Source organism: Mizuhopecten yessoensis, unplaced genomic scaffold (assembly GCF_002113885.1).
Source record: "Mizuhopecten yessoensis strain PY_sf001 unplaced genomic scaffold, ASM211388v2 scaffold555, whole genome shotgun sequence".
Taxonomy (NCBI): domain Eukaryota; kingdom Metazoa; phylum Mollusca; class Bivalvia; order Pectinida; family Pectinidae; genus Mizuhopecten; species Mizuhopecten yessoensis.
This window is the reverse complement of record NW_018403605.1, coordinates 30,748-43,962: the sequence shown is the minus strand read 5'-3', so window position 1 is coordinate 43,962 and position 13,215 is coordinate 30,748. Positions and strand designations below refer to the sequence as shown.

At 36.4% G+C, this 13,215-nt stretch overlaps 1 non-coding gene across 1 annotated transcript; it reads right to left on the bottom strand.

Moving 5' to 3' along the window:
* Nucleotides 1–3,357: 3,357 nt before the first annotated feature.
* Nucleotides 3,358–3,429, bottom strand: Trnaq-uug. The gene has a single exon. It is a non-coding gene; the product is annotated as a tRNA-Gln (tRNA).
* Nucleotides 3,430–13,215: the final 9,786 nt, after the last annotated feature.

Here is a 13,215-nt window from a genome sequence, read left to right as displayed (position 1 = left end):
TTTTTGCAAAACAAACAATAGTAAATATTTTGAAAAGAATTGGAAAGTTGAACGAATGATCGTTCTAAACCAAATGGAATACAGATCACGAGTGATAAATCGCTGCTGTGTTCGGAACACGATTTCCCACTCTGCACGCTTTTCCATGTCAGGAACCGTGGATTAACACAGGGGTCCTTTGTGCCTTATCATTGTATCTCTTATATACTGGGTGCTCGGTCTTACGGCTAACGCTACAAGGCTTCTGCTATCACTAAGCCAAACTATTTGTTAAAATCTGCTTGAGCAATATAGTAATATCCAAATATTGAAATTGATTCATTAAAATCACATAAAATTATAGTGAACTACATATGTAAATGATATAATTTTCCCTATCGAGGTTAGTAGCAGGTCTTTTAAAATATTTCCTATTGTTTGTATAGTTACAATGTAAACGAAATAAATCGATTTTGAGACAAAACAAATTAATTATTCAATTTCCGTTTTTGTTAATTGTAATTGAGACCTAATTTTCATTAGATATCGGTCTTTTTATGTCAATAAATATGTTTTATAGGTTTCTGAATAAAAAAAGTAAAGTATTTTATTTTTAGTCAAACTAATCATTTTCCAGTTAACGAGGTAGCAACATGTAGCTTTTTCTTCAGATTTATACGCAGTTTTAACATCAAAACACGATTAATTCTCAGACTCGGTAACATTTTATTAAAACTGGTAATAATAACAAAGACTCTTTGAATATATGCAAAGTTGGATATAGTTGTTATTCTCCACTCGGGTTGTTTTGGACAGTCTTACTCAAACATAAAACGAAACTTGTATAACTTTTCAGATAACTTGTGAGAGATTTTCCCGTGTTAGATTCTCAACTCATTTTCATTTGAATTCACACTCTTTAGCTTGATGTATGAGAATACATAATCCCCTTGAACTTTTTATTTAGTCATCACATAAATTACACAGGTATTATACTAATTTGAATATTTTCTTTCTCGTCTATGTCAACTAGAGGCTCAGGTAATTTTAGCAACAGTTAATTTCCGACCAAGTCGTTACCCCAGTGTTTAGAAACTCGTTTTCCAATGACCTAAGTCTTTTTTCCCACCAACGCGGAAAGCAATAAAATATCCGAAGAAGAACTAAATACGCTGTACGCTGACTGTTTATGTGTTTCATCAACGGTATAAGCTGTTGCATTAATTTACGCATGGTGAAAACCGGACTTGGATTCCGTTCCCGACCGCTTATTAAAGGGCTCGGGGCCCAGGATTTATGGCCCTTGTATCGGGACTCTGGAATATATTAGGGGCCTAAACCTATTATTATTGAAAGCACATGTTTGTGTTCAAGTGAAATGCTAAACAGTTTGAATTCGATATGACCTGATGAAACGACCGGTATTATTTCTATATTAGGGGTGTCTCTCCCCATTTCTGTGGGAGACTGTGATATACAGATGTGTTTGGTCTAACAGCATCTGTGATTCATATGATTACAAACAAATCTCGGTCAGATTAATTCACGCTTCGGTAGTTTTTATATCCTATTTAAACCCCACGTTTGTTTTCATAGAGAAAAGCAAGTATCTACCATTTTGGGGGTCTAACTGTATTTTTTCTCATGTTTAAATCATATTGCGATGTGTTTGTATAAATAATCAGTTTATGAAATGATCTTAATAAGAACGAGTAAACACTGTCATGTTTTACCGAGATTTGCTTTGGATCACAGAATTCGGAGTATTACATTGTATGCTACCATTGAACCTGTTGTTTTTCATTGATTTGTACTGATAAGGCAATCTTACGGCCCCTGGCTCGTTGTCGAATCCCCTCTAATAGATATGGCGGTGGGAAATACTATGTGTAGTTCATTGGCACAAAGCGCCAAAGGTCACAATTTGATTGATTTTTATGATTAACCCCACGTAAATTACCACAGCCAACAATGAAAATTACAATACCTTAACTCATTCAACCCTGAAGACACATTTGAACTCTTCCAGTTCAAAGGTTGAAATAGTTTGTTATGACTTTTCAGGGGTGAATGTTTACACTAGTGTCGTCATAGTCGAGCCTGGCTTCAATATCTTAGGTAACAACAGTAAAACAACGATTAGCGCACAGGGGCACGTTACAAATGTCTGAAATACACACATATGCTATACTGATATGGGTCACAACACACATAAACATACACAAGGGAAGAAGCTTCGTCAGAGCACTACCGGTACCGCCAAATTTCAAATGAAGATTTTCAACACTTACTTTTGTTATTTTTTCCAGCGATCTGCGGCGATAGCTTCGGTTTGAATTGTAATAAAGTAATCCATCATGATCAATTGTGTAATCATGCGTCTAAAACATCCAATCAAGAACTTTTTCGGGGAATTTGCAGTTTTACCGCCATGATTAACTTGAACCTGACCCGGAAATGACGAGGGCTTTTCGACATGTCTTTATAGCATACTGCCAAATACTACGGAAAGTCCNTATTTGCTGCGGGACTAGACTCTACTCGGGGGGCCTTGGGACTTTCCGTAGTATTTGGCAGTATGCTATAAAGACATGTCGAAAAGCCCTCGTCATTTCCGGGTCAGGTTCAAGTTAATCATGGCGGTAAAACTGCAAATTCCCCGAAAAAGTTCTTGATTGGATGTTTTAGACGCATGATTACACAATTGATCATGATGGATTACTTTATTACAATTCAAACCGAAGCTATCGCCGCAGATCGCTGGAAAAAATAACAAAAGTAAGTGTTGAAAATCTTCATTTGAAATTTGGCGGTACCGGTAGTGCTCTGACGAAGCTTCTTCCCTTGTGTATGTTTATGTGTGTTGTGACCCATATCAGTATAGCATATGTGTGTATTTCAGACATTTGTAACGTGCCCCTGTGATTAGCGAGAAAAGGCGACAACAGTACGTTGATTTGTCGGAACACCATAAGTAACCTTTGTTAATTCAAAAGGAATCTTAAGGGAAATAAAAAAATAAGACTGAAAAATGATGAATAGATACAGAAACTCTCATTTAAAGGTCATATTTCACATTTTTGCCTAAAGTTTGTTCCGTTTGATTCGAGTGTTTTGAAATTTACACTGGTCATACGTACATTGTAAATCATGATGATAGAAACCAGCCAATTAGAAAAGAGGATTTTCGATGACGGCAAGAACCGAAATTTAATAAATATATTACACGTATGGAAATATATTATAAATAACTATATAATTATGTATATTTTGACACTTCTGCACACTTTTTGTGGTAATGACATTGTTGTAACGGTTACACGATACGGATGAGAAAAAAACTCGCACACTGTATTTTTAATACACTTTAATAAAATGAGGTTCTACCGAGATTTGAACTCGGATCGCTGGATTCAAAGTCCAGAGTGCTAACCATTACACCATAGAACCAGTTAGATTTGAACTTACCTGTGGCGGATTATTTACACGGAATACATCCTACTATCTAAAGATGACGTCAACAAGTTATCTGAACGCACTAGATATTGATCTATACGACATATAGGTATTGACATAGAAAAATAAAAGGTATATATTATATTAACAACATGTAACACGATTTTTTTTCCTCTTCTATAAAGCTCTAATGTTTGAAAGATATATTCAGATTTATTGAATCGAAATTAGCTGTTAATAAATAGAGCACTTATCAGTGTGTGCCAATATTGAATAAAATGCTTATCTGGTTGGACCAGTTTATTTTGGCAGAATAAAAAAGGAGAAAAAGAACAAGAAAAAAGACTTCCACATTAGGGTAGTCACGATGGTCGGGAATCTCGAAGCTCGGAATCCAACGAAATGGATACTGCAACAATACGGTTTGGTTTGGTTTAGTATTGTTTAACGTCCTATCAACAGCTATGGTCATTTAAGGACGGGACCTCTCTGGGTTTGGTTTGGTTCAGTATTGTTTAACGTCCTATCAACAGCTATGGTCATTTAAGGACTGGACCTCTCTGGGTTTGGTTTGGTTCAGTATTGTTTAACGTCCTATCAACAGCTATGGTCATTTAAGGACTGGAACTCTCTGGGTTTGGTTTGGTTCAGTATTGTTTAACGTCCTATCAACAGCTATGGTCATTTAAGGACTGGACCTCTCTGGGTTTGGTTTGGTTCAGTATTGTTTAACGTCCTATCAACAGCTATGGTCATTTAAGGACTGGACCTCTCTGGGTTTGGTTTGGTTTAGTATTGTTTAACGTCCTATCAACAGCTATGGTCATTTAAGGACTGGAACTCTCTGGGTTTGGTTTGGTTCAGTATTGTTTAACGTCCTATTAACAGCTATGGTCATTTAAGGACGGGACCTCTCTGGGTTTGGTTTGGTTTAGTATTGTTTAACGTCCTATCAACACCTCTGGTCATTTAAGGACGGCCTCCCCTGTGTGCAAGATGCATGCGTGTAGTGTATGCGTGTGTGTTTTGGGAGGCTGCGACATGTTCGTTTTTGTCTCCTTGTGATAGCGCGGACTGATGCCGACTTTATAGTGCTACCTCAATGAAACATACTGCCGAAGACTACCAACTAAACGGTAGATGTCATTACCATCCGTAATAAGACAATAAGTAATATGTATTGAGGATGAGATCGCAAGAAATATGAAGTGCATGATTGACAATATCTTTGTTGAGTTCGGTAGCAACTTTTCCTGCATGTTGTTGGCATTCTTTTGGTGACAATCAGAGCCCCTCTTCTGATTAACTTGTTACGAGGCTGAACACATTGAAGAACTTACCAAGACTGGTAACAAAACCTTGCGAAGTCGTTTAATTACTCTCAATTTAAATCGACGATGTGTTGTCTAATTAATTAACAACATCGGTCGTATATGTCCTCCAGAGCTTGAGATCGACGATGTGTTGTCTAATTAAGTAACAACATCGGTCGTATATGTCCTCCAGAGATCGACGACACACAGACTCCTCTTCACCAGCAGCTTACCTCCATTATAACTGTACGTGTAAATGATCACCAGAACCCTGGAGGATGCGTCTACGGCCTTATGGAAAGTTTTGACGAGGGTGACCACCATGCTACACTAAAGACGAAGACAGATCCCCAAGGATACCTTTCCTCTTGTTGGGCAGCACTTCACATCACCTTACCGATATCTAGTAATTAACGGTTTTTGTAAACGTGAGGATTGTTTAACCTTTGACTTATTCTACAATATACAAAACCGTCACCCGTAATAAGTATATGCTACTTTATATATGGTGAACAGTCTATTGAAAAATACCACTTAAATATGGGAGGTATCTTTTGCAAAGTCAGATCTTTGATAAAAAAAACCCCACCAAAGTACCCTGTGATATTTCACCTCCTCATTGCATTGCGATTACTGCAATAATCCAATTGGACTCGCTTTTCGTATTCTAAACAAAGGAGAATGTATCAGAAAACTATAACGCTGTCCACCATTGACTGAGCTTTATTTAGCTACCCTTCCTTTATAAAACAAGGATTAGGACCAAACTGTTGCAACTTATCAACGCCATCTGAATTATAAGTTCAGTACAGCAACGCTATATAAAATGACGTAAAATAAACAATATATGTATATCAGCACGTGTTGCTGAACTAAATAGGCCAAATAAACACTATAGTAACAATATAGAAACGAGAGCAAATCTCTATGTTTAAACCTAAGTTACTTGGAAATTGCGCCCGTTTTACAGAACTTCTGCACTTTTAATCGAAGTTATAAAAGCTTTCAAACTGAAGTGTTTATACTGTTAGATATTTATCAACGGCATTGCATATAATTAAAGCTAGAAAAGGAATTAGAAAGATTTAATCTGTTATAAATTAGAAATAAAAATTGACTTCCCACAATAAAAGCCAGCATTTATTGATGTTACTTTTTAATTGACATATATTACCCTTATTAGATTACAATCAGTTTTAAACCTCGATATCGTTGTAAATAATGAAATCGTGACTACCTTGCGTCCTAACTCATTACCGTTAAATAGAAAAAACAGACTTCATCTTTTTGGACACATTTAATTTTATTTCATTGCACTTTTAATGCATATAAGATCTACATTGCGAGACTGCTTCAGTATAGATCGCTTGTTGGTCGTGACGTGACCAGGAACCCGTCCGCTGGACAACGTTTACACCCTAAAACCAGTAATAAATATGTCAGCAGACGGACACATCACACGTACCGCTTTCTGACTCTCCGACAGGCCGCTTATATGACAGATCACGGAGAACAGAGAGTATATTTTACCACACACACACCCGGAAGTGTCTGTAGAATTACGTCCCCCTAGGTGCACCACATGGCGGTGACCGTAGTGAAAAGTACACAGGCTATGGCGTGGAAATGTTCTGTTCACTTCACAGGTTAACAAGCTACTTTGGTATTATTTAAGAAGAACCAATTTATGATATTTTATTGATGGACTCTGTTTCTGAATTAAAATATCTAGAATGCTTCATTTTATCAAATCTTAAAATAACGTATACGGCCTTGAATTTACAGATGGGACGTAGAAGATGCGTACCGACTGGTATTCGGCAGTAGGTCACCGTTTCAAGGTTTCCATTATCACCCAAGTTCTGAACTTTAAAAAAAGAGGCATGGCAAAATTAGAGAGTGAAGTGCTAAAATTAACAGTAAAAAAAAGATACTTATAAACAGGACCGTTTGATGATGTTTCTAATGGGACATAGACTAACAGTTCTATATAGATTTATATGCCCCGGTATCATAAGAAAATATTCACATTCAGTAAGTCTTTTTTTTTTTTTTTTTTTTTTTACAAGATCCTCTCATCCATTTCAGATTCAGATTTTTTACAGCTCAGTCGTTCTGTTAAGTCCACGTTGATTCCTTAAATAATGAGGAAATGTTGTACTGATACATTTAACACTGAACTTCACTGAAACCTGACTTTGCGAATTGATGACATTACTGAAATAGAATAAATCAAATAACTCAGAAATAAACAGATTAGAGAATGAGTTCTATTGACACTGTTCCTTTCTCTCAAGACATTTTATTTTTTACTTCTTCGGATTTTTTCTAGGTATCGATATAAGAACACATGTGTTTGCTATAAGTATATAATGTGTAGGAGAAAAACAAATCGCTACGATCAAGACTACTACATCCGGTATACGAGCAAACGATTCCAGGAATAGTCCGCCAGTGACGTCATAGCCGATAGCTCAATTGCAGGAGTAGTTTGATGACTCTACCGCGTCCATCCAGTAACACTGATTAGGAGCTACGGTAGGACGAACAGAAGAGTTTATCAATAAATCGACCAGAATATCTGTGATTAGAGAAAAATGTATGTGAAAATACCTATATGTCACCAGGGTGCTTAACATTCCGCCTCAGGCAGCGGTTAGCTGGTAGCCGGAAACTAGACTTCTGCCCGTGGGGTAAAAACAATATTCCCGTTGGGTGAGCAAGTGTTGATTAACACGGCATGTGCCAGGTGATGAATTATGGTTCTTAATTAGGTAATTAATGCAGAAATAGAATGTGCTAATAAAACATATCAAAATATGCGTTGTGTGATTATTAACACTATAGGCTATATAAGCAGGACAGGGTCTGCCGGACACATGATTCCGGAATGTCTTTTTATGAGGTCATAGTAATTTTGTGTTTTGGGTTGTGCATATCCAGAAAGATCTAGGCAGAATGCATATGGATCAAAGCATACAGTATGTGAAGGAAAATGGGTACAACAGAATTGTATTGAACGTACGTTGTATTTAACGTGACGTGATGGTTTGCTGTTTCACAGGAGTGTGAACTGTACCCGGAACCCTCTGTTCCATTACAATGTGGTTTTACTCTTGCTCAGTTATAGCGCTGGAAACTACTATTGTTATAGTTCAAATAACATGTACTCACGGGAGGATGCTGTTAAGCTGTAAACATTAATTAATTAATCATCAGTATTATTGTTTTATTCCTTATTTTACATGAAAACAGATACACAGCTAAATATAAAATCCTTTTCTGAGCCATCAGCAATATTTTTAATTTTAGCATAAGAATTCCTCAAAACAAGATGTTCATTTCACATCGTCGATTTGATGGCTGTGCCTTGCCGTTTGAGATATTTGTGGTTGCAGTTGAGCGGATCAAATTATACACTTTAGGAAATAAAAGCCAAGCCATACCTGGATGTTTTCATTCAAGTTTATTCTTTTAACACTCAGTCTCTTCAATAAATTTTTCATAAAAGATATATAAAAAAATAGGTCATAATGGGCAGCTCATTGTATTCATGTATTTATTTGATATGTTTTCGAGTATCTCAGAATACGTTTATGCTAATATATGATTTTGACGTTTTACGTTCGCTATAACGGCCTTTCGGCCTTTCAGCAGACGAGATATGCTAACTAACATTTTAGACATCGTAATTAACAATGTCATATACACATACTTAACCCCTTTTATTCCTGCTCAGTGTCAGATACTGGCTAACTGTCATAATCCATAAACTCCTCCATGTAGTAGGTAAAACAGGAGAATGTCTTTATATAAAACACTTTATTGGTTTCCTTGATGACGCTCATAACCCTAACACTGATGTCACATACACACAGCAGCTCACCAATACCCTGCGTCGGCTTTGTATTGTCACTAAAAACCAGGTATAAGACTCAGACCTGTTAAACGGTTTTCGTTATCATCCTTTTAACCATCAGGAGATTGAGATTTTGTTGGCTGCGCTCTGTCTGTTGGTACATTGTAAGAGGCCTATGTAAAAAAAATGCCGTATAGAAATAAAATAAGACTGCCAGGATCGGGCTTATTACCACCATATTAAAGGGGTTTTATTGGTTTATAAGTATCTGCATGTAATATCTTTCAGATCAAAGATTTTTGCATTTACAAATATTTCTCCAATCAATAACACTAAGTACAAAATTGCATGTTTTTGTCCCTCCAACTTTACCCGTCATTAGCAGAAAGAAAGGGAATTAATGAGACAGTATGAAATGGCAATCTGTTCCTTAGGCACCGTTATGGCATCCTCGATATCTGAATATGAAAGTGAGCGAAACTCCTGGATATCGAGGATGTCTTTATGAAGAAGGACGAGTATTTCTGACGGTCAAAAAGATTAATTGAACGACACTCTCCTTTTCATGCCGATCAGCTCTCATTCATAAATTAGTATTTACATAAAAGTTCATTGTGTGTTATTTTTAATTTTAGCGTGTAAATCAAGAGGATCCTAAATGCGACACAATAATTGACATTTTATCCCAATCATGCATAGAGTAACATGAATCAGTTGTTCGTGAATGCTGAACGCTTTCTCACTCTATCAATAAACATCACCACTAGAAATACTACACTTAAGTGCTTGGCTGTCAAACATTTATGCGATTATGAATATGCAAATTGATGTTTGAACTTTGGCTCCGCCATTGATCTGCTGAACGATGGGTAACACAGGGGCACAGCGTTAATCCATAGCCCTACCAATCTCTGTAATAATCTTTACATGTAAAAGTCAAGATGTCAAAATTTATATAAAAAGAAGATTTGGCTGCGTGATCGATCACTTAAACAAGCCGAAATTCAATGCATGTATTAGGCATGCATTAAACATTACTGATGAAAATTTGGATAACATTGTCAATAGTTTGCTTTACTAATCATTCATGTAAATTTGATTTGTATTTGGATAAGTTAATGCTTAGAAAATTTAGTTCTGTTTTCAAATTAATGTAGCAGCGTAGAACGATGACGACTTTTATCGTCGGATCCCTGTGTGCTGTGTCGGCTACCAAACGGTATCGGTTTTATGGAGTTGAGAGAGCAGCGACATCATCAGGTCCCGGCATATATAGTCTCCGGGCATCATCAGTGCTGACTTCCCGGCATATATAGTCTCCGGGCATCATCAGTGTTGACTTCCCGGCATATATAGTCTCCGGGCACCATCAGTGTTGACTTCCCGGCATATATAGTCTCCGGGCACCATCAGTGCTGAGTTCCCGGCATATATAGTCTCCGGGCACCATCAGTGTTGACTTCCCGGCATATATAGTCTCCGGGCACCATCAGTGTTGACTTCCCGGCATATATAGTCTCCGGGCACCATCAGTGCTGATTTCCCGGCATATATAGTCTCTAGGCATCATCAATGCTGACCTTTTGTTAGCTGTTAAAAATGAATATAAACAAGAAAAATATGTGGCTAAAAAGGCTACTACGAAACATTCCGATGAGTACAGTTGCTCTTTCCATACCTTTATCTAATATAACGTCCTGTATAATTACTACTACTGTTAATATTGCAGTGTTTTAAACCAATCAGTCCGTATCTGAACAGTGTAAAACGTTTGGGTGTCGTATCCACCATTTCACCAAATCCTAACAAGAATAATAAAAGGTTGTTTGCAAAATTAAAAAAAGTACATTGTATCATTGGATTGTCTATTGTGAACATTGTTATTGTTTGTACATTGTTGTGACGTGTACATCGTTATTGTTTGAACATTGTTGTGACGTGTACATTGTTATTGTTTGTACATTGTTGTGAAGTATACACTGTTATTGTTTGTACATTGTTGTGACGTGTACACTGTTATTGTTTGTACATTGTTGTGATGTGTACATTGTTACTGTTTGTACGTTATTGTGACGTGTACATTGTTATTGTTTGTACATTGTTGTGACCTGTACATTGTTATTGTTTGAACATTGTTGAGACGTGTACATTCTTATTGTTTGTACATTGTTGTGACGTGTACATCGTTATGGTTAGTACATTGTTGTGATGTGCACATTGTTATTTTTTGTACATTGTTGTGACGTGTACACTGTTATTGTTTGTTCATTGTTGTGACCTGTACACTGTTATAGTGTGTACATTGTTGTGACGTGTGCATCGTTATAGTTTGTACATTGTTTTGACGTGTACACTGTTATTGTTTGTTCATTGTTGTGACGTGTACATCGTTATTGTTAGTACATTGTTGTGATGTGCACATTGTTACTGTTTGTACATTGTTGGGACGTGTACATCGTTATGGTTAGTACAATGTTGTGATGTGCAAATTGTTATTGTTTGTCCATTGTTGTGACATGTACATTGTTATAGTTTGTACATTGTTTTGACGTGTACACTGTTATTGTTTGTAAATTGTTGTGACGTGTACACTGTTATTGTTTGTAAATTGTTGTGACGTGTACATTGATATTGTTTGTACATTGTTGGGATGTGTACATTGTTACTGTTTGTACATTATTGTGACGTGTACATTGTTATTTTTTGTACATTGTTGTGACCTGTACATTGTTATTGTTTGAACATTGTTGTGACGTGTTCATTGTTATTGTTTGTACATTTTTGTGACGTGTACATGGTTATTGTTTGTACATTGTTGTGACGTGTACATTGTTATTGTTTGTACATTGTTGTGACGTGTACATTGTTATTGTTTGAACATAGTTGTGATGTGTACATTGTTATTGTTTGAACATTGTTGTGACGTGTACATTGTTATTGTTTGAACATTGTTGTGACGTGTACATTATTATCGTGTGTACATGCTTGAGAACTTTCTACGCCTCCATTTTCCGAATGATGTTCAACATCTGTTTTGATGCCGCTTCAGTTCCTGTTATAACGTTTTGTTTTTCTCCTTTTTTTCCTCTTTGTGTTTTCCTTTTCTTTTTTAATCCTGATTGTTATCGCCTTTTTAGCAGCGATCTCCCCGATTTAATTTTTAACAGACATTAATTGTTAAGAACAAAACCATCCTTTTCAATTTAAAGCTCTTATATATGATTGTAACGTTAAATAAGCGGCAATGTGATGTCGTAAATAAGATTAGTGCTGACACGTTTATGGATGACGTGTAAAGATAAATACGTGATGCCGACAAGTATGGGTGTCAATGGGAAATGGTTTAAATGCCGGCCCTAATACCACGATAATTTCCATTGAACTTTTTCGCCATAAAAAAGGCCATGCAGTTTTATTTGGATAACTAAGGAAGCAATATAGCACAATAAAAAGTTGTGTTCTTGTATCGTCACTTGGTGTAAACAATCAAGAGATAGATTTTATCATCGTGTCAATATTGGCTCTGCCAATGAACCTAAATCCCCTGTCGTAATCATATAAAACTCACAGAGATCGTGAAAGTTCCACTCCAGAGACCCGTATTTCTCCATAATCTCATATGTCAACAACGTTTATTTCTATTAACAGAAATACTTGAACGATTGGTTGTAAGATTTGGGGTTAAGGAACTTGTAAGCATCCTTGTAAAAGCAACAACCTTCTCAGTTTGTCTACGATTAAAAATGAAAAAAATAATCGATTAAATTTTTACAGTGTAAAAAGTATGTCAATAAGTGCCAACACAAATAAAAATGTCACAGAATAAAAATCAAAGGGTGCTAAAAATTGCATAGAAGCGACAAATGAAGTTTTACCTCATACATCGAGGTTGTTGGCCCACTGACACGATTTAAGACTTCACCTTCGCAATACCCGAAAAATAAAGGCTACTCACAAGATGACCAGGTTTATTGTAATGAAACAACCTGGGATAGCTGTGATCATAAACATGGAATTGGTCGAGAGTCAATTACATTGTACTAAAGGCGTGAATCTGTCGAGTTGTGAAGTCGGATGGTGGATTGTGGGATTGGCCTAAGAGGTGTGCGTCTGTAGAAGTCCACGGCTCTGACACGGAATCCATCACCTGGTATAGAGAACGAGAGCCTCGCATTCATCATCAACCAACAGTACCTTTTCCTGTAAGATGAAGATGATCTCGGAGATAACAATTAAACAAGAGAAAAGGGGCGTCTGAGGGGATAACGTTTGTTACTTCAAATAATAATCAGTCAACCATATTTTTTTTTTACAAATATACCAATTACTGAAACTTCATTGATAAGTTATATACCATTAAATATAATAATAATAATAAAAATAATCAAGCGGCGAGTATTTTACAAATCATATTTTCATTACGTTAATAAAGTGAAACTGAATACAGGAAGACAGCCCCCGTCCAATGCCTCAAAGTTAATTTCTATTACAATATCTCATTCGTCAGCAGGCGTGAAAGTTGCTTAAAATCGATAGCGATTGCACCGATATATCATAGGACTTCCTTTTCAAGACAGTTTAATTCTGTGACCAAAGTTATAGGGTGTT